Below are 21,671 nucleotides of genomic sequence, written 5' to 3' on the forward strand. Positions count from 1 at the left end.
ATTATTATTATTATTATTAGTAGTAGTAGTAGTAGTAGTAGTAGTAGTAGTAGTAGTAATAATAATAATACGTTTTACTTGTATAGCGCTTTTCAAAACACTCAAAGACACTTTACATACAAAATCAGCAAACATTAAAATAGAGGAGCATCATGAAATAAGTCATAAAATCCATCCTAAAAATAAGTTCATATTATAATCTTATATTGAGATTCAGGTGCACAGTTGTGTCCTATTTGTTGCTGGTTCCAGGCCGGGCTGCTCCTGGGTTTTCTTTACCTTCAGGCTCTTTAATGACACTCAGCGGCTTGTGGAGAGATGAGCTGGCCTTCTGGGTCACCTCCTGCTCAGTCTTGTTCCTGATGGCAACCTTAAACCCTTCTTCAGCTTCTGTTGCTGAACCACTTGAGCCTTCTTAGGTGCAATGATCCTCTGTCCTTTCTTTGGTCCTTTCTGCTTGTTTCGTTGGTGTTTTTTAGATGCTCCTGGATGCTGAGCTTTAAATTACTGTGCACCTTGAGCCATTTTGCCACACGGAAGTACACAAAGCGAATCTTCTTCTTCTTCGGATTAATGGAGGTCGACTTCCTCCTCCGGCACCACTTCTTTGTGTTTCCACCAACCACACACCAGCTCCAGGCTCCAGAAACTGGTGCTTTTTAGGCACCAACTCTTTGCTGGGCCAGAATTAAGAACCGAGTACGTCATGGGCTGGGGGCGGGGTTACGGTGACCAGCGATCAACAGCGGAAACTGTAGTGTAGTATTTTTTGGGTACGATGTGCTAAAAATAAGAGCTTATATAATTATGGTAAATACTATTAGACTGAAGACCAGAAGTAAACATATGTACTCAAAACATAATGGTGTAAACTTAATGTATTATAACTTTTCACATATATTGAAATAATATGCATGAAATCTATCATGAAATAGTAACGGTAAGATGTGGAGCAGAAAGTCTGAACATGTGTGGGTATGTTCTCTGTGAAACATGACCTAATGATAACTTAATATTCTTGCCCACTGTGAAATGTAATCTGACGATGAAACATGATATTTGGTGACATGATCTGACCAATAGATTAAGAAAGATATAATGGTGTCAGAACTGTCACTCCTATCATATGCCCTATAGGTGTGGAAAAATGACCAACAATCCCAGCATAAAAGACGGTGCACAGCTCAATAACTTCAGTTCTTCTTGGGGTGTTATCACTGCTAAGAATCACTCCTGGATTTTTGTCAACAAATAAATCCTGCTGCCCTCCGAATGCTGACTTCTCTTGATGATTTTTTTGAAGATTTTTAAAGAAACTTTTTAGACATTTGAACACAGTCAAGTCATAAACTCTGGCCTTGATTTGTAACTTAGTTTGCACTTAATCAAAACACAGAAACAACCGAGCGAGTAGTAGTAGTAGTAGTAGTAGTAGTAGTAGTATTAGTAATAGTAGTAGTAGTATTAGTAATAGTAGTATCAGTAGTAGTAGTAGTAGTAGTGCTCAAGAAACCAAAGAAATGTCTAAATTAACATCATCATTTATTTTTTTGAAAAAATGAAACAATTAAATGTTGCTATTTAACCTTAATTCTTTCTCTAACAGTAAATACCTTCAATTTCTGCACAAGAAGAGATTTTGGCCGGTGTAGGATCACTATTTAATGAAAAAAATCAAGCTTAGTCAAGTGCAGCATATTCATAATGAACTTAAATTAAGCATTATAGCATAAGAATTATGCAGAACACTGCAGCCTTTCTCTCCTTTTGTCTGGACCCAGACGTCGGCCTGAACACTGTGAGCAGAGGAGTCTCAGGTTGTGGCTGCAGGAAGGTTGATTAAAACGTGCTGCATGAGTTAAGACCCAGTCGTACCTGTTTAATAAAACTCACACGGCGTCCACCAGCCTTCCAAGGCTCCTGCTCACACGCTATGTGATGCAACGCCAAACATTCGGGTGGAACTTCAGCTACACTTATGGAGACATAAATAGACTTCTGACAATCTGGATCACAGGCCCAAGAAAGTGAGTCCCATCCTGAAACGAGTGCTGCATGCTGAATGGTTCCAGACCCATTTACATGCAGTTACACCCTTAGTTTTAACACTTGTCTAATAATTTAAGATTTGAAGCTGTCAAACTGACCTAATTACAGAGTTTATGATAAAGATGATGGGATTTGCAGCACAGAGAAATTGCATGATGAACCAATAATGATGTAGAACAATATTTCCTGTCACTTTTGGCTTTAGGACCTCTGCAGTTTCTACATGTGACCCCATGTAAGCGGTTTTCTATGTTGTAGGGCTGCAAACATTTCTACCCAAGATAGACTATTTTTAGCAGCCTGAACATGTAAAACTGAATTAAAATCATAATTAAATAACAACGTTCTGAAATTCTAATTGGGACATTCTAACCTGCAAATAATAAAGTTCTAATATTCAAATCATAACATTCCAAAATTCTAATCATAACAGTCTGACATTAAAATGGCAACTTTCCAAAATTTCAATCATAACATTCAAAGATTCAAATTATAGAATTCTAGCGTTCTAAAATTAAAATCATAACATTCTAAATTTTGAATTATGACATGCTAAAATTCAAATAATAGCGTTCTGAAAATGAAATCTTTCATTTCTAACCTGAAAATCATCACATTCTAACATTCCAATCATACTGTTCCCAAACGCAAGTCGTCACATTTTGAAATTCGAATCATAACATTCCAAAATTCTAATCACGACATTCTAAGATTCAAATGAAAACATTTGAAAATTCAAATCATAACACGCTTAGAATCAAATCATAACATGCTGAGATTCAACACATAATGTTCTCAAATTTGAATCATAACATTCTAATCTTCTAATCATGACGTTTTGAAATTCCAATTATAGCATTCTAAATATTTTCGTTATGACATTCCAAAATTCTAATCATAGTATTCTTAAATTCAAGTGACAGTATTCCAAAATTCAAAATATTGTATTCTAAAATTTGAAACATAACATTCTTACATTCAAACCATAATATTCTGAAAGTCAAATAATACCATTCTGAAATTTAATTGAAAACATTCCAAAAATTAAGATAATAAGATTCTAATATTCCAATCTTAACATTCTAAAATGTGATCAATAACATTTTGAAGTTTTAGTCATAACATTCAGAAGTTCAAATCAAAACATTCTGAAATTAAAATCAAACATTCGAACATTGAAACCATAACATTTTAGTTTAGTTTATTTTTTTAGCGCTGTAAATAGAGGTCCTCCCTTTAAATATTTTGACCTCTAGGTGATTTGAAACTGGAAAAAATTGTCTCATTACTGTGATTTTATGCTGAAAGTGATGGGATTAGTACTCCTGGTTTCCTTTGCTGTTGGCTGGAGACCTTTGCGATATCTACTTGCAACCACTTGTGACGGGTTTCCTAGTGTGAGAAGGACTGTTTGCTTTTTTAGAGGCCTGAACAGATAAAACTAAATTAGAGAAAATCCAAGAAATAATAAAAACATAGCATCCTGCATATATCCTGCTTTGTCAGTGGTCACCTGACCGTTCCTTCCTAGAAGGTTTTGAACTCCAGGTAGGAAATAAACTCCTGCAGAGTCTGTTTGGATCATCTAGCTACAGAACAAACCAGAAAGGGGAAAACGTGACTTTTCAACATTCATGTGAATCTATATGGAATGAACCACATGCAGACATGGGTAGATTGTGAATACCCTTCAGCGTGGTGATCATGTGCTGGGAACATGGAGCTAAATAATAGGATTTCACACGTGTCACTGTGGGACCAGGTCTGGCTTTGTGTGTCGGACTGATGATGGTCCTCACAGAGCGATGCAGAAATAAATAGACGAGACCAATGTGGGACTGTCTGCCGATTGATTTTCAGAGGCGATCCTTGTATCATCCTTGGCTCTGATATCCTATCTGTCTCCAGTGTCGGCCCCCAGATACCCATCTGAGATGAAAAACCCAGACACAGTGCCATGTAATAGTGCTGTGAACCCGGGGCAGTGGGGCTTTTCAATCACACCCCAGATGGAATGAATGTCCTTGCACACGGCGTTATAAAAAAAAAGGCGTCAGCATTATTTATCCTCTCACCAATTTCATTCCTTTAGAATTGAAAAATAAATGGGCAAGTTTCTTTTTTTTTGGAGTATTCCTTTAATATGAAATCACATCACTGTCGTGTATGTCAAGATGGGAGCTTTTGAAGTAGGCGAGGAGAACTTTATTTTTTTTTTCTTAAGAGAAATCTTCAGCAGTTCACCTTCATGCCTGTCTTTGTAGTTTCACAGGAGACATTGAGTCATTGTTGAGTGTTATTATCATGTTTCAGCTTGGCTCTGAAAGCAGATCGCTCGCAGCCCCGCTATTTGTGACAACTGAGAATAGAGCAACATTCCCCTAAATGTCAGTAAAGATACTTCTGTACGGGAAAAATCAGATTTACTCCTGCTTAAAATGCACCCCAGACACAATGCAGCCACTTATATTAAATTGGCTAACAGCTTAAATCAGAGTTTGAGTGAGCGCCAGCAAATTAAATGAACTTACATTCAGCTCAAAGCATTCAAAGCCAACAAAATGACTTGGTGGTTATTCAACAGAGAGGCCCCTATAGAAAGTGGAGTGCCGCGACAAGAAAGTATTGAATCATGGAAAGAGAGAATCATTAAGAAGCCCTTCCTTTCCACTTGGCGAATCCGTGCATGTGTCTCTTTATTGGCCTCGATTGCAGCGTCGTCCGGGTGTGACGGTTCGGCCTCGCCTCGCTCTCCCCCACTGCCACACTTTGAAGTCGGGTCAGGAATGCTTGCCCCCGTGTTTTCGGCGAAATATCATCTCGGTGTTGGGATTCTCGGAGGCCGCTGCGCCCCCCTGCCATCGGTCTAATGCGGGGCCATGTGGACTGATTTTGTGGGGAATCTTTGAAATGGTAATAAGGCAGAGGGAAGCATCATCTTTCTCTCCGAGAGGGAGGAAGAAGGGGAAGAAAGAAAGTGGAGGGGGAGGTTTCGGAAGTGGCGCTCCAGGTCACAGAGATGTAATGATGGGCTGGGATGAGCTGGGGTTTGCCGGAGGATTACCGTCTGTCTTCAGCCCCTCCAAGGCCGGCGTTTCAATCCCCACGGAGCAGATCTGCTTCCAGTGCCAATATGAAAGAGAAGGGCAGCATGTGGACTAAGAAAATAAGCACTCGGCCCGATGGGTTGTGTGTGCAGCAAAAATCCACTGGCCGAGAGAAAAAGCAAACAACGAACTGTTTTCTTCTCTGTGGCGGTTGTTTAGCTGACCTTCATTAATGGGAACAGAAATAGATGTAGACTAATATCTGAGATACCCTGTGATTTAATTGGAGTGTGAATTATCTTTTTGTTTCGCTCTCTCTTTGTTTTTACCTAAAACACAGAAGCTTCAATGAATAAACAAACTGGAATAAAAACAGCTGAGGTGATTGGAATTAATGAAAGGGTCAGTATGTATCTGGTCAGTTCTTTTATTGCCTCAAAACAGTCAGCAGGAGAACAATTCTGGTCCCTGACATGACGGAAAATACAAACATTTCTGAAATCATTAGGATATTGTGTGATTTCTACACTGTAAAAAACAATCTGTAAAAAAAAATGGGAAAAAAACGGTTCAAAATCTGTTCAAAAAAATGAAAATAGAATACATTGCACTGTGAGACAGGTTCAAGGACGGTTGTTGTCACGGCGACCAAAGACAAGATGCCATAAAATTCTGACAGTGTCATAAATTTGGGGTGATCATCTCACAGTGTAATGCTGCTGGACTAACTAACCAATAGAAATGCAGGATGAAATGATGGACTGATCAGTGCCACACTGGAGCTGAACCCAAAGAGATTGTGGCGACAAAACGCATCAAAAAAAAATATGTGGGATTTAAACAAAGAAGACAGCCTAGTAGAGTTGTGGCAGCAGAAGACTTTTAGACGTGTCGTCCAGCTCGTACAACAACCGGACAAAAAGGACAAAGTATGGAATAATACAGGTGAAAAATTCGCAAAATTGTAATCCCAAATTGGCCTCTCTTTCCTAGCCATGAACGCGTCCATATTCTCCTCCTCCTCTGTTTAGGGGGGATTTCTCTCCAAACACATAAATGTCAGCAGGGTGAGGGCTCATATTTGGCTAATTTCTCTGTGATTGTAGGGTCCATGTTTGGCTAGTTTCCCTGTGATTGTAGGGTTCATGTTTGGCTAGTTTCCCTGTGATTGTAGGGTTCATGTTTGGCTAGTTTCCCGGTGATTGTAGGGTTCATGTTTGGCTAGTTTCCCTGTGATTGTAGGGTTCATGTTTGGCTAGTTTCCCTGTGATTGTAGGGTTCATGTTTGGCTAGTTTCCCTGTGGTTGTAGGGTTCATGTTTGGCTAGTTTCCCTGTGATTGTAGGGTTCATGTTTGGCTAGTTTCCCTGTGATTATAGGGTTCATGTTTGGCTAGTTTCCCTGTGATTATAGGGTTCATGTTTGGCTAGTTTCCCTGTGATTGTAGGGTTCATGTTTGGCTAGTTTCCCTGTGATTGTAGGGTTCATGTTTGGCTAGTTTCCCTGTGATTATAGGGTTCATGTTTGGCTAGTTTCCCTGTGATTGTAGGGTTCATGTTTGGCTAGTTTCCCTGTGATTGTAGGGTTCATGTTTGGCTAGTTTCCCTGTGATTGTAGGGTTCATGTTTGGCTAGTTTCCCTGTGATTGTAGGAGCTTCGTTTATACTTCAGTTGTTTATTTTTCATGGATGGACGGTGCACGCTGATGACGTGTTATTCTTCGTTCACGTCAACTCGTACATCGTAGGCTGAGATTCAGCTGCATTTTCATCGTTAATCTGCACAGAGCAAACTTCACGTCGTGCCCAAAGATTATTAGATTCATGTCGTACAGCGTAGCAAGCTGTGGACTTATGAGATCGTTAAAATCATACAATGTGTAGATCAGGGGAGTCAAACTCATCTTAGTTCTAACACAAAATGACAAAAATGAGACAAAAAGGACAAAAGTCAGACAAAAAATGACAAAAAACAACAAAAAGAACTATGAGTAATCTAGTATTTTACTTTGTGATCAAAACAAGTTTAATTTTATTTTTTTGTTTTACAAATTTATAATTTGCAGTTAATGTCTTCTCTGTCATCTTGTAATCACTTTAGATATTTTTAGGATTTTTCTTGGAAGATTTTTACTCATTTTTTGAAAATATTTACAAGTATTTTCTGCCAAATTTGGGGATTTTTTTTTTTTTTTTAAATAAAACTTTTAAGGGAAACTTTTAAGGAATTATTGGAATTTTCTTCCTGAAGGTTTTGCAAATTTTCATAAATTTGGGAAATTTTTTTGCTGACTTTTTGGATTTTTTTCAGACAAGGAAACAATATTTTTTGGTGCCTGTAAATGAGGACAACAGGAGGGTTAAAGGAGTCAATGGAAACTCAAGATTATGGTCTTTACAAGTGTAAATGTAAACTTTAGTTCATAGCTACAGCTTTGTTTTTAGCTGTACACCCTCTGTGTTCTTGGATTTGGTTGAAAACCTCAGTATAAACTCAAAGCGTTCTGCATCTTTGGTGATTCGACCCTTAAAGCTCAACATTTCTTAAGTCCAGCAGGTTTCTTGTGTCTCCCGGCCTGTGGAGGGTCCCTGAATATCTGAACCTCTGCTCCGGCACACGGTTGAGCAGACAGGATGAAGAGCTTGTCAGTCTCCTTGCAGCAATCTTCACCTTCCCCTCTAGAAAATCTGGAAGCCATCACGGCTCGTCTCGTATCTCCCCTCCGGCTAGATATGCAGTGAGCTCACATTATAAATATCTCCATTCTGTTTGATTGCCCTCCAAATAAGTCACAGTGTTCAAACAAGCACAGAGCACCGCTCCACTGCCTCCCATTGTCTGGCTCTGAGCTATTGACGCTGCAGTTGACGATTTATTATAGGCACCTTTCCCAAGTGACCGATAAGCATTGTGATGGATGCATGATTTTACTGTGCGAAAACGCCTTTATCTCTCCCCTCCGAGCGACTATCTCAAGCAGCCCTGATGAGCTGTGCTTACTCTCCCTCCTCTGACTTTCTTCCTCTCCCCTCAGATGGAAACCACAGTGAGTCTTATCCTCCGAAGAGCCCGTTTCACCAGCAACAAATGTATTCTATTATTTACTGATTTCGTTATCTATGCACTTTGTGGCTTCTCCCGTTCCTTTCCAGTTTGTTTGCTTTTGCATGTGTGTGGGAATGAGTTTACAAGCATATACATTTGCACACATGTCCATGCAGAGAAACCATGAACACTTGTTATTCTGTCCTCTAGATGCAATATCCGGCTATTTAGGGACCCAATTATCAATCATCTCAATTATTGCTGGCAAACTTCGAAGTGCTTCTGACTTGCCGCTCATTTTCTTTCTGTTAGTAACACTCAAGTGGATGGGAATAGAAAAGGAGCAGAAATTAGGGTGTTTATGTGGCAGCAGAGTGTGATTTTGGAGCCAAAGACTGATGAGAAATGTCTTCACATAAGGTGGAACATGGCGCCTGTACCGCTCCGCTTCATGTCCAATTAAGTCTGATGTTTCTCTTTTTACTGAAAACACTCCTGCATAAACCAGCGGTTTCCAACATGAGGCCCGCGGGCCAAAAGCGGCCCTCCAGAGGGTCCAATCCGGCCCTGACTTATGCTGGGAGTCATAATGAAGGGCAAAAAGTTTGTGAATGCAGCACAATCCAAGGTGGTGTACAACCGGTAAATGGAAACAAAGCCGTCTGATAGTGCCACGTGACAATGTATTCATCCACTCTGCTCATCAGCTAGTTCCACGTGACGATGAAATGCCGTAGGTCGAGGACGTCATAAACCAAAGACCTCCTGTAGTAAATATGTCCTAAAATATATCAAGTAGAAAGTATATTTCAGAATATTACGATCATTTCTAGGATACTAAATGATCTAAAAGTACTTTTTCCCAATTTACCCGGATAGCTTTAGATTAGCTTTAGCACCACTTGCTAATAAAAGTGAGCAGATGGTTTCCAAAATGAATTTCTGCCATTGCTCTGAAAGGCTATGCTAATACGCTGAGGTTAGGAAGGCTTGTGTTCCTTCCATATTTACAACAATTACTGCCTCAAAACCACTCGCTGTCAAGACAAAAGTTAAAACAGAGACGGAGGAGACACAGTTTAGTGGTTTTACAGTGCAGGACAGTTCCAAGCAGGACTTTAATCAATACCATAACACAGTTTTTCTACAGTTCCAGCACTTTAAGATGTAATAGTTGTCAGGGAAATTCAACAACAAATGTTCTTTTTAAGGATACCTTTGTTTCTTGTTGTTGTATTTGAAGAATTTTTCAAATAATGAACCACTCAAAGACAAAAATAAAACAACTGCTAGGCCAGAATAGTGGACTGGAAGCTGTGTCTCTGCAGTATGTAGTAAAAATGCTCAACAATGAGCCTCAAGAAGCCAAATTCACATATTTAGTCCAGCTTAAGTTTGTCCAGATGGACAAAGAAAAGGCTCCAAATACTTGCAGCATTTCCCATTAATTACCTGGACGGTGGCAGCCTGCCACGGGTCTCCTGGCCCTACCACAGCCTCAGAATGAGTCAAAATTCAGAAATGAAATGTGTCAAGAATGCTACTCCTCAGCCTAATAACTCTAAATGTTCATAAAATAGTGACTTTAAATAATTCCTGATAAATTATATACCTGATGAAGAATATTACAAAGTTTCGAGCAGTACTTTGCCTTCATTATCAGTACAGTTGTTTCCACTTTAGCTGTTAGCGGCTCTGTGATGGAAGTGCAGTTCTTGCGTGCAGGCTATTCATTTTCTGGCACAATATTTTACTGTTAACTGTTAGACTAAGCCAGGGGAGTCAAACTCATCTTAGTTCAGGTTCCACATTCAGCCCAGTCTGATCTCCAGTGGACCAGACCAATAAAATCACAACACAATAACCTGTAAATAACTCTAATTTCCCCTTTGTTTTAGTGCAAAAAAGTTCATTCTGAAAACTTTCACATTTAAGGAATTATCTTTTTACAAAACATCATGAACAACCTGAAAATTCCAAAGAAAAGGAAGTTAAATTTCAGCAACATTCAGCCTCAGTATATCAGTTCCACATTAAAACTTCCAGAACACAGAGTGTCTATAGAGGAACACAACATTTAGTCATCTGGAACTGAATGATATAGTATTTACTTTATGATCAAAACAACAAAAAACAACAAAACCAAGACAAAATACTACAAAAATGAGACACAGAAGAACAATGAATAATCTAGTATTTTATTTTATGATCAAAACAACTTTAATTTTATAGTTTTACTAATTTACAATCTGCAGTTAATGTCTTCTCTGGAATTTTTACACTTGGAGGGCCGGATTGGACCCTTTGGAGGACCGCTTTTGGCCCGCGGGCTGCATGTTTGACACCCCTGCTGTAAAGGAATCTAGACCTGACTGGTTACTCATTACAATCCACAGAGCTCACTGTGAACAGTTTATGTTGGAGCTCCTCTTTCACCCAAAACTGTTCTGATGAAAAGTGTTGACCACAAGTTACACATAAAGCTTAAAACCAAAGAGACCAAATGTCACTCTGCTTTTTACTGGCAGACTCAGTATTTAGCTTAGTAAAGTCAGATAGAAGACTCATTGTTAAAGTGCCACTTAGTGCCGTGTAATCGCTCTGCTTTTTAACATAATACCATGTTTCATCAGATGGAAAAACAGCATATTTAACATATTGATTTCATCAGTTTCAATGAGGCATGCGCATCCATCTGAGCGTCGCCTAACTGTAATTATCATTGGCAGAGACACACAGAACGGGGAGCATGAACACAAAAGCCAAAGGTTCAGCGATTAGGGCAGAGCAGCTCTGCAACAGCTGACTGAACACCCACAATAAAGCAGATTTAATAAAGGTACATCAGTCCTGTCCTGTCTTTCCTTTTCAGAGAGCACATGTTCTCCAAAACCCCCAGTAAGGAGAGCCAGAGGGAGTCTAGCTGCATTCATCTCCAAGGTAAATAAACACAAAGTGGATAAAAAAAGAGGGGATAATATATGGACTAACATGCCTTAAGCATTTTTATCATTACAATAACACTGTTTCCCATGGTTAAAAGTCTGTGGCCCACGTTGTGTTGTTCTGCTTAAATGAAATTTATGTCGGGGTGGAGTTGCAGAGGAATGGAGTGAGGGACGGACACCAGCCAATTCTAACATGTCATAAATTACACACATATTTTTCGCTCAGCTTGCTTTGATTAGCGGCCCTGGCGAATATATTACAGTTTCCAGCAGTGGCAAACTGGAAGAGTCACTCCCAGTGTGTTAGCAGAGCACTCTGTTAGGCCACACTTCCCTTTGTGACTAATGCACGATGACAGGAAACTAGAATGTATGAAAACAAACAAAGATCCACATCTCTGATCTCTGCAAATGCATCACTAACTAAGACTGCATTCCTTTAATTAAGATATTTATTGACTCCTCCGTGCGCGGTGGCAGCCAGTCCCGCTGTTTTCGGGAACGATATCTGGCTTTGAAACGCTACACTGACATCGCCCAGATTCGCCAATCACACTGACTTCTTCCTGGCTCTGTTTCCCGACCGCAGCGCCATCACAAATGTGAGCCGGAAAATGCAGCTGGATTTGGCAGATGAAAAACTTTGAAATTGAGTTTGACGGCGTTCGGAGCTGCAGTGAGTGATTCTGAGAGGACGGAGGACGAGGTGAGCCACGCTGAATTGTTTGTGTCTCAGTGCTGGGAGGCCTTTCTGCCAAACACAAATGAAAACAAGGCTAAACGAGCTCGCCAACGTGCACGCACCCACACTCTGAACACAGGAAAGGATGGATTAGTACACGGCCCACTGGGCACACGCACCAAATGAATGAGAGGGCCCCAAAAACAGAGGCTCTGCTGGAAGCCGCTGTTATTTACACGTCTTGTTGGAAAGTCTAAAGGCTAAATCAACAGCGTGGATCCACTCATCACTTTGTTTTCTGCTCCTGTTTCCAAGAGACGACGTCTTCGACTGCCAATGCTGCGGCTACAATAACAGCACATCCAAATTAATAAAGCTTAAATATGTTTGACAGCAGAAGAGCTCTGCTTGGAGATTAGTGCTCGTATCGCTGCTTTCCTTTCAGTGTTCCTCATGCAAAATGTCACACAGTTTGTCCCCGGCTCGAGTGCGTCGGACCGTATGGAGTTTGTCTTATTAGCCGCGCTAGCAGCTGTCAGTCCGACGGTCAATCAGAAATGATGGTCTAAGCAGAAAAATGTCAAGAACAAACACGGTTTCCATTAAATTCAACATTATTCACACACACACACACACACACACACACACACACACACACACACACACACACACACACACACACACACACACACACACAATAACAAGACAGAAACTACACAGCTGCCAAATGTGAAATCCTTCCTTTCATATCATCAGTCTGAGCCATTTAATTTCAAATCAAAAACATGAATCCATCAGACTCCAGCACTAGAACATCTGTGATTCCTTTGATTCCATCTATGACTCTTCAAGGTGCTTTTATGTAAATTGAAGATCCTCAACAACAGCAGTGGGGAGACGATCTTCAAGCAAATATAATGTTGATGTTTGTCAGTGTTTCGCAATGAGAACACATTAACTGCAGATTGTAAATTAGTAAAACTATGGTTTTGATCATAAAGTAAAATACTAGATTGTTCATTGTTCTTTTGTCATTTTGTGTCTCATTTTTGCAATATTTTGTCTTCTTTTTGTAGTTTTTTTGTCCTTTTTTCTCTGACTTTTGTCTCGTGTTTTTGTCATTTTATTTCTCATTTTTGTCATTTTCTGTTTCCTTTTTGCCTCGCTTGTGTTGTTAGCCTATTTCTCATTTTTGTCGTTTGTCCATTTTTTCGTCATTTTCTAACTTTTTTGGTCTAATTTTTTGTCTTTTTTATTTTGTATTGTGTCGTTTGTCTAATTTTTTGTCATTTTGTTTCTTGCTTCTCTTTTTTGTCTGACTTTTGTCGTTTTGTTTCTCGTTTTTGTGATTTTGTGTTTCCTTTTTGTCTTTTTGTTAAATTTTTGTCATTTTGTGTTTTGCTTTATTCGTTGTATTCTGTCAATTTTTTGAGGTTTTGTGGGGGGGTTTGTCTTGCCTGTGCTGTTAGTCTATTCTTTTTGTCGTTTTGTTTCTTGCGTTTGTCATTTTTTGTCTCATTTTTGTCATTTGTCCATTTTGTTGTCATTTTCTCACCTTTTTGTCTAATTTTTTGTCTCTTTTTTGTTTTGTTTCACTTGAGTGTGTCGGCATGCATGAATAAACACCTCCACAATTTAATCAATTATTCCTTATGGGATTTCCAATAAGTCCTCAGCGGTTGATTTGTAGTAGAATCGCAATCATGTGATCGTCAGCAAACAGCTGATGCAGTGTTCACTTGTTGTCATGGTTACAGTGACACTGTGCTGCTATCTCAATGGGAAATCCAGACTATAAGCCTCATCACTGCCAAAATCTAATGAGGTGGTCCTTGTGTCATTCCTGACCTTCCCTGTAAATTTCATCCAAATCCATTTTTGAGTCATGTTGCTGACAGACAGGAGGAAGGAAGGATTCATTCATGTATGCCGATCGTCACATAACTCTGCTGTGTTTCTTGGCAGAGTAATAATCAAAGTCTTAAAATTGTGTCACCAGAATTTATAAAATATTTAACTGACACCTAAAGATGATTGTGTAGAGACTGTTTAATGGTAATGTAACCAGATAACCCAGTATCACTGTGGTTTTCTCCTGCTGCATGGCTTCATCCACACAAAGAGAACAGAAAGCTTCACCTGCATGTCTTCCTGATGCATGTGACAGCACATCCTGCGGTCGCGTTCGCTCCGTTCTCACTGTAAACCTGCTGGAGTGTGTCGGCATGCATGCAGCATTTGCTTGTGTTTGGGCGTTTGGGGTGTGATTGCTGCTCAGACGCTGTGAGATAAACAGGACATGCTCCGAGGAGTGGGACGACGGCCAGTGGACACAGCTGAGGAGGCAGCTGTGAGGAGGAGGAGGAGGAGGAGGAAGAGCAGGGAGACGGGGATGGGAGGAGAGCAGCACACTGTGGAGGGCAAAGTGCCCTGACAGCCACAGGAGTCACAGAGTGGGACCTCTCCAGGCCTGACAGATGGACGGACAAGGCTACGCCCCGCCGGCACTACTCTGCTTCTGGATGGCAGCTCAGACACGTCGACCCACACAGACACACTAACATCTATGTAAGAATGCAGGAAGCACAGAAAACACAGCAGAATGCAACACACAAGCTCAAGAAGAGACCAGTCCTCATAAATTACCTCCTGTCCTTTTTTTCTACTCTGCCAAAGAACGTGACGGAGTTATGTGACGATCGGTGTACGTTTGTCTGTGAATCTGTCTGTCCGTCTGCAGCATTACTCAAAAACCGACTAACGGATTTGGATGAAATTTTCAGGGAAGGTCAGAAATGACACCAGGACCACCTCATTAAATTCTGACAGTGATGCAGCTTATAGTCTGGATCCACAGATATGTTAACGATTTCTCATTACGAGATATAGTGGCACACTGTCACTGTCACCATGACAACAAAAAACAAACAAATTTGAGCAATTTCTAGTCATTTTGCACATGCTTTTGGTCATTTTTGACAAATTTTGATAACATTTTAAGAATACACTTATTTTATGAGGTCAAATTTGCATAATTTTGGACGTGTTTTTATTGTTTCTAGTCATTTTTGGAACCCTTCTAAGCTGTCCTAGATGTTTAACTCATTCTGGACAGATTGTGAACAGGAAAAGAGATTTTTATTAGCAAGTTCTGGACAAATTTCTAATAATTGTGGACAAATGTGGAGATTTGTTAAAGATTTCTGTATCATTGCCAGATAGCGGCACGCTGTCACTGTAACCATGACAACAAGTGAACACTACATCAGCTGCCTGCTGATGATCACATGATTGTGATCCTGTGATAACCATTTCTTAGTTATAGATTTCTTACTTGCAACCAACAAAGCACTCAATAGATATTTATCCTTTTTTCTCCATTCCTGTGGTAAACATCCAAAATAAACAGAATTTCCCTGTTTTTATTCCAAAAGGAATTACTCATTTAAAAATGTCTTGCAGTTCTCCATGAACATCAATCCAGTACTGTCTAGTAAGTGGGCAGTCCCATAGGATATGAAGATGGTTTGGTCTCCACACTTTCTCCAACAGCTAGGAGTTTTCTGATATGGAGTATAAAGTATCTTCTCGAGGTTTTCTGTCCATATTCCTTCCATCTCTTTGGGATTTCAACTGGAGTTTCCATACTGCAGTCCATCCCTCCTTCTTTCTCCCACATCGTCTTTACGTGTTCAGTGGAATGACACGATTTATCAGACATTTATGCACAATTGAAATTGGCTTCTTGTTAGTTTTCCAATCATATGAATTTCTAAACAACTTCAGTCAGTCCATGTTGCCCCCCTTTGTTTCTATATAATGACGTATTGGTAGATGTCGATAAAAGTCTTGTTTAACACCTGTCCTTTGCTTTAAGTCGGCGGACGCTTGCACCAGACAAAGAGAAGAGGGCTGTCTGAGGGCATTTGTCAGAGAGAATAAAGGTGAATCAAGCCCAAGGATTTCACTTCTTCGATTCAGGACAGTTCCCCAAACCACAGGGAGCTGCAGGGCATTGACTTGTGTGTAGATCAGCTTGCCTTTGCTTTTCCAGCCACGTGGGACACAAAGGACAGTATTGGCCAAGATGTGAAACGTGCAGGGAAGCTTGTGGTGGCAGGAAAGAGACAGGGGGAGAATTCAATCAGAGTTGACCATCTGCCAGACCACTTGTAACACCAAAGGTGTTATTCCTCTGTGCCAGCGTATCTAGACAGGGAAGCACATGGGGAAGATTCAGACTAAGTTTCATCCCAGCTGCGTTTTATTCTAAAACTATATCAGCATTTTTAAACATTTTGATTTTCCTGTTGCTTAATTTGCGTGCGTTTGCAATTCTGGAATTAATTATTACAAATGAATCGAAATGTACCGCGTCTGCAAATCAGTTCCAGGTGTGAGCACTACTTAATTTTTCTTTCTGAACTTTCCAAGGGCGATTCTAATGACTCTCAGACATTACGCAATATATCTGTTTAAATGCAGTCTGGAATGATATCTAAGGAACTCCTCGAAACATGAATCACTCCGCAAACTTGAGATAAATAGCAACAGGATAAGATAAACAGCAGTAAAAGATGACGGCTACGCTAACAGCCCTGCCAGACAATGACATCGACGGACACATCAGCACTCAGACACGCTGCATTCGTCATTTTACAGGCAGAAATGTATTTTGTCAGCAAATAGGCTGTGAGAAAATAGGAAAAGACATATGAAATGCCAGCAAAAGAGTATTTATTATATGATAGAGAATGTGGAATGTGGAAATCAGTGGCATCAGGACGGTGCCCGTGGGCCAAAAGCGGTCCTCCAGAGGGTCCAATCCGGCCCTCAAAGTCTAAAAATTACATGGACGACATCAACTGTAGATTGTAAATTTGTAAAACTGTAAATTTAAAATAATTTCTAGACAAGTTGTTTTGATCGTAAAGCAAAATACAAGATTGTTCATTATTCTTTTGTAATTTTGTGTCTCATTTTTGTAATATTTTGTCTTGTTTTTGTTGTTTATTTGTCTTTTTTGTCATTTTGTTTCTCATTTTTGTCATTTTGTGTTTCACTTTATTCATTGTTTTGTGTTTTTTTTGTCTCGCTTGTGTTGGTTGTCTATTTTTTGTTGTGTTGTTTCTGGCTTTTCATCATTTTTTTGTCTCATTTGAGTTATTTATGTAATTTTTTTGTTTAGTTTTTGTCATTTTGTGGCTTTTTTTTGTCTCGCCTGTGTCATTTGTCCCTTTTTTTTGTTGCTTTGTAACTTTTTTCAAATTTTTTTCTTCTTTTTTGTTTAGATTCATGTTGTTTATCTCATTTTGTTTCTCAATGTTGTCATTTTGTCTCATTTTTGTAATATTTTGTCTTGTTTTTTGTCTTTTTTTGATCATGAAGTAAAATGCTATAGGGTCCACTCCCAGATTCCTGTGACTAAATGTTGTGTTCCTTTGTAGACACTCTGTGATCTGGAAGTTGTAATGTGGAAATGATAAACTGAGGCTGAATGTTGCTGAAACTGAACTTATTTTTCTGAAGAGATTTCAGGTTGTTGATGATGTTATGTAAAAAGATAATTCCTTAAATGTGAACATTTTCAGAATGTACTTTTTTGCACTAAAAGTAAAAGTCTGGGCCGATTGAGATCATATTGGACTGAGTGTGGCCCCTGAACTAAGATGAGTGTGACACCCCTGATCTAGTCCTTGTACAGTAAAAGTGAGAGCTGCGTTCACATTCACGTTTCTGGTGGTTGTTGAACTCCAAAGTTGCCCCGTGTCTCTGATCCTGTTGGTAATTTTCATGGTCGGGATCTGGAGGTGCAGCTGGTGTGAGGAGGGTCTGGAAGTCTCAGAGTTATGTCTCTGCTTATTGCAGGGGACGTGGTTCCGTTGGCTTCATTAGTCCTTGACCTTTGTGGTTTGCAGTCGAGTGTAAAGTGACTCAGCACCTCTAAATTTCAGCCCATGGGTCTCTGATTGCTCCGTCTTTGTTGTGGGTGAGTTTCTGCCCCCAGTGAAGGAATTTAAGTATCTTGGGATCTTGTTTACAGGTAATGGATAAAAAAGAGCAAGAGATGGACAGGCTGATTGGTGCAGCATCAGCAGTAATGTGAGTGTTTTACAGGCTGTTGAGGTAAACAAAGAAGGTAAAGCTCTCGATTTACCACTCAGTCTACGTTTCAACCCTCAAAAATCGCCATGAGCTCTGAAGTAGTGAGTAGTCACAGATGCAAGCGACCAAAATGAGTTTTGGGGAGCTCATTGTTGAGTCATTGCTCCTTCTCGTCCAGTTAGACACCATCAGCTGCTGGCTGAGGACTGGCACAGCTGGAGACTAGCTGGTGACTACTGTTACACATAGTCTTCTCCCAGAAGACCGTTCTGAGCAGCAAAAACACCAGTTTCACATGTTTCCATATTAACTTGTCAGCATGCCAAACGTTAGCAATTCGCGTAGAGTTAACATTTCAGTATTCGAGATCCTTCTCAGCTGTGTTATGAAACTAACTAGTCGGGTGTTTAAAAGGCATCCCACCATGAAGAAAACAATTTTAGTGCTCGAGGGAAAGTTCGGATTCATCGTCTGAGCATCATTTCAGGCTGAAATACTCAAATCCTTTACTTATGTAAAAGACCAGGCTTTAAAAACCTAATAAAAGAAAATACATAAAAGTAAAAGTACTTATTCTGCAGAAAAGCAAGCAGCCTGCCGGGGTTTTACTGGTATATATGATGCTTTTGGATCCATATTACTGCTGCTTTAATGTGCATGTTGCATTTTACAGCTGTTTAAAGTTGATCTAATTTTACTTACTTGATTTACTATTGGGTTCGTTTAATCTACAGCTGTACATCATATCGTATAAGATCGTCTTATCTCACTCTAAAGGTCAACTTTAACCTGTTTTCAGCTTTGTGATGATGCATTTTCCAAGAAATCCATCACTGTATTGAAGCAGTTTATTTAGCTGAAGAAGTTCTGAACAAAAGCACCACATTTGGAGACATAAGTGTGAAAAACCATGAACTGAAAAGTATTCTGAAGCTGTCAGACTGATACACTGAAGTAAAAAGCACCATTATTACCTGTGTGATGGAGTGAAATAGAGGGATAAAGCTAAACAAATTGAAAATATTTAAATCAAGCGTGAGTCCCTTTAATTTATACTTAAGTATTTAAGTCAGGGGAGTCAAATTCATTCTAGTTCAGGTTCCACTTTCAGTCCAGTTTAATCATTAGAGGGCCGGAGCAGTAAAATCACAGCATAATAACCTAGAAATAGCCACAACTCCATATTTTTCCTTTGTTTTTAGTGTGAAAAAGCTCACATTTAAGGAATTATCTTTTTATCAAACATTATGAACAACCTGAAATTTCTTTGGAAAAATAAGTTCAGTTTCATCAACATTCAGCCTCAGTTTATCATTTCCACATTACAACTTCCAGATCACAGAGTGTCTACAAAGGAACACAACATTTAGTCATCTGGAACTGAATGATATAGTAATTTACTTCATGATCAAAATGACAAAAAAAGACAAAACCAAGACTAAATATTACAAAAAATGGATGCAAAATGACAAAAACCAGAAACAAAATGACAAAAAATGAGACAAACGACACGAAACAAAAAAGGAGACAAAGAATGAGACAAAAAGTTACAAAGTGACAAAAAAATGGCCAAATGACAAAAACAAGACAAAAAATTACGTAAATGACACAAGTGAGACAAAAAAGTGACAAAAGCGAGACACAAAAAGATCAAAAAATAGATTAAAAACACAAGCAAGACAAAAAGGAAACACAAAACAACAAAAACAGCACACAAAACAACGAATAAAGCAGAACACAAAATGACAAAATCATCAAATGACAAAATTGACACAAAAAAAGACAAAAAACAACAAAAACAAGACAAAATTTTACAATAAATGAGACAGAAAATGACAGAAGAACAATGAACAATCTAGTATTTTACTTTCTGATCCAAACAACTTGTCATGGTCTAGAAATTATTTTAAATTTATAGTTTTACTAATTTACAATCTGCAGTTAATGTCTTCTCTGGAATTTTTACACTTTGAGGGCCGGATTGGACCCTCTGGAGGACCGCTTTTGGCCCACGGGCCTCATGTTTGACATCCTTGATTTAACTAAACGTGCTTATTTACATCTCCTACTGGTTAGTTACATCACCAATTGGATGCCCAGGTTCTGGCACATTCAGATTTATCAGACATGAGTTAAGTTTCTGCCACCAGTGGATCCTGAAGCATCGTTCTGAAGCTCTGTCCAGTAGACGTCTTTCACCATGTAGTCATTTTTATGGGAGACACGACTTCAGCCATCACAGTTCATTGGACTTCTTGATGAAACCATGAAACCAGAGCAGGGATGTTACTTTCCCCACTGTTAATATCAGCTGTAAATATCAGCTGATACAGAGAACTGATCCAATCACTGCTTTCAATCAAAACTTCACTTTTGGGGTCAGCGCACAACAGCTTGAGATGTCTTTCTTCCTCCCTTCTATATTTGCCATAAAAAGGGTAGAAAATCCTGAGCGAGAGAGGGAGAAACAGCAACAACCTACTTTACCAATGCGTGCCGTTACCCCTGATGTCTTTTTAAGACATAATTGATGCAGAAAAATAGCGCTCAGATGTATAAAGAGCAGTAAATTCACCGTTCAGAGCTCGCTGCCGTGGAGCGTTCTCTGTCTCGGCTGTACATAACAGTGGAATAAAGCGGGAGGAAGAGAAAAGCTGTGGGGCTGAAAGAGTGGAAGATGAAAAAGGAGGTGGAGTGGGAGGAGAAGGAGAAGGAGAAAGAGGAGGAGTGGAGTGATACCATTTAAATTGATTCCTCGACCTCAGGGCCTGCATCCTGTCACGCTTTCTTGCAGCTCCAGTCTTCTGCCATTCCCATCCAGGGAACACATCTGAGCCGAGCCACAAGTCTTTTCCTCCCGCTTTCTCTTGGAGGGAAGGTGTTTTTTTTCGTCCCCGGGTATTTCACAGCCCTTCCATGGCCTTCCTCTTCTCATTCTCTTATCCTCCACACTGTCACAATCGTTCAGCTACTGTAGGCTTCAGCGAGGAGCCCGAGCTGACGGCGTTTTTCACCCAGCAAACCGGGATCCTTCCTCCATCTTTTCTCTTTACGCTTCCATCTCTCGCCCTTTCCTCGGCTGCCACCTCAGCGTGCATTCTCTTCACATCTCCCTGTTCCCACTTACACTCTCTCCCTCTTTCTCTTTCCGTTAATGACTTCTCCCCCCCACCCTCCGTCTCACATCTCCTCCTCTCTTCAGCCTCTTCTCTCTGCCCCTCGCTATCTTTGTTCTTCCTCTTCACCATATGTCCTCTTTCTCTCGCTGCCTCCGACTTGAGTGCCATTTGATGAGACCTGGATTGAGAGCGGTGGAGTATCGGCGCCGTGCAGCAGTGCACCCAGGAGAGGGTGTCAGGGAAAGAGACAGGCCCTCTTCACATTAAATATCATCTGACACCTAATCTGCTGCACCTTCTGCTGCCGTGATGAGAGGAGGAGGATGGAACTGTTCCCCGCAGTCGGAGAAAAAACCCCGTCTTTCCCCCTTTTGGTGGCGTTGGTGGAGGAAGAAGTGCCGTGTAATTAATACATCAAGACAAAGGCTGCTCTGCGCCTGTCTGTCTTTGAGAAGAGGAAAGAAGAAACGGGACAGACTTTCACCAGAGAAGGAAATCAACTCGGGCCGCAATTATGTCAAAGACAACAAGCGAGGACCTCCCTCTTCGCTTCTCTATCGCTAAGTTGTCACAATTCTGCATGATATCGATATATCACATGGTTGATCTGGCAGCCGGATCATAGGTCTGCAGTTGGGATGCGGGGCAGTGGCCAAGAAAACAGCCTTTTTATGATT

The 21,671-nt window shown here is 40.1% G+C and overlaps 1 long non-coding RNA gene and 1 pseudogene across 1 annotated transcript in view; one reads left to right on the forward strand and one right to left on the reverse strand.

Moving 5' to 3' along the window:
• The window catches only part of LOC118470282 (uncharacterized), a 153,585-nt gene that overhangs the window by 116,343 nt on the left and 15,571 nt on the right, over window positions 1–21,671 (forward strand). The window contains exon 5 of the long non-coding RNA XR_004847317.2: window positions 11,013–11,080. This is a non-coding gene — a long non-coding RNA (uncharacterized LOC118470282). The remainder of the gene's footprint in view (window positions 1–11,012; window positions 11,081–21,671) is intronic.
• LOC111568462 (UPF0390 protein zgc136864-like) lies at window positions 233–525 on the reverse strand (annotated as a pseudogene).

The sequence above is a fragment of the Amphiprion ocellaris genome, chromosome 12 (genome assembly GCF_022539595.1).
Source record: "Amphiprion ocellaris isolate individual 3 ecotype Okinawa chromosome 12, ASM2253959v1, whole genome shotgun sequence".
Classification (NCBI taxonomy): Eukaryota; Metazoa; Chordata; class Actinopteri; family Pomacentridae; genus Amphiprion; species Amphiprion ocellaris.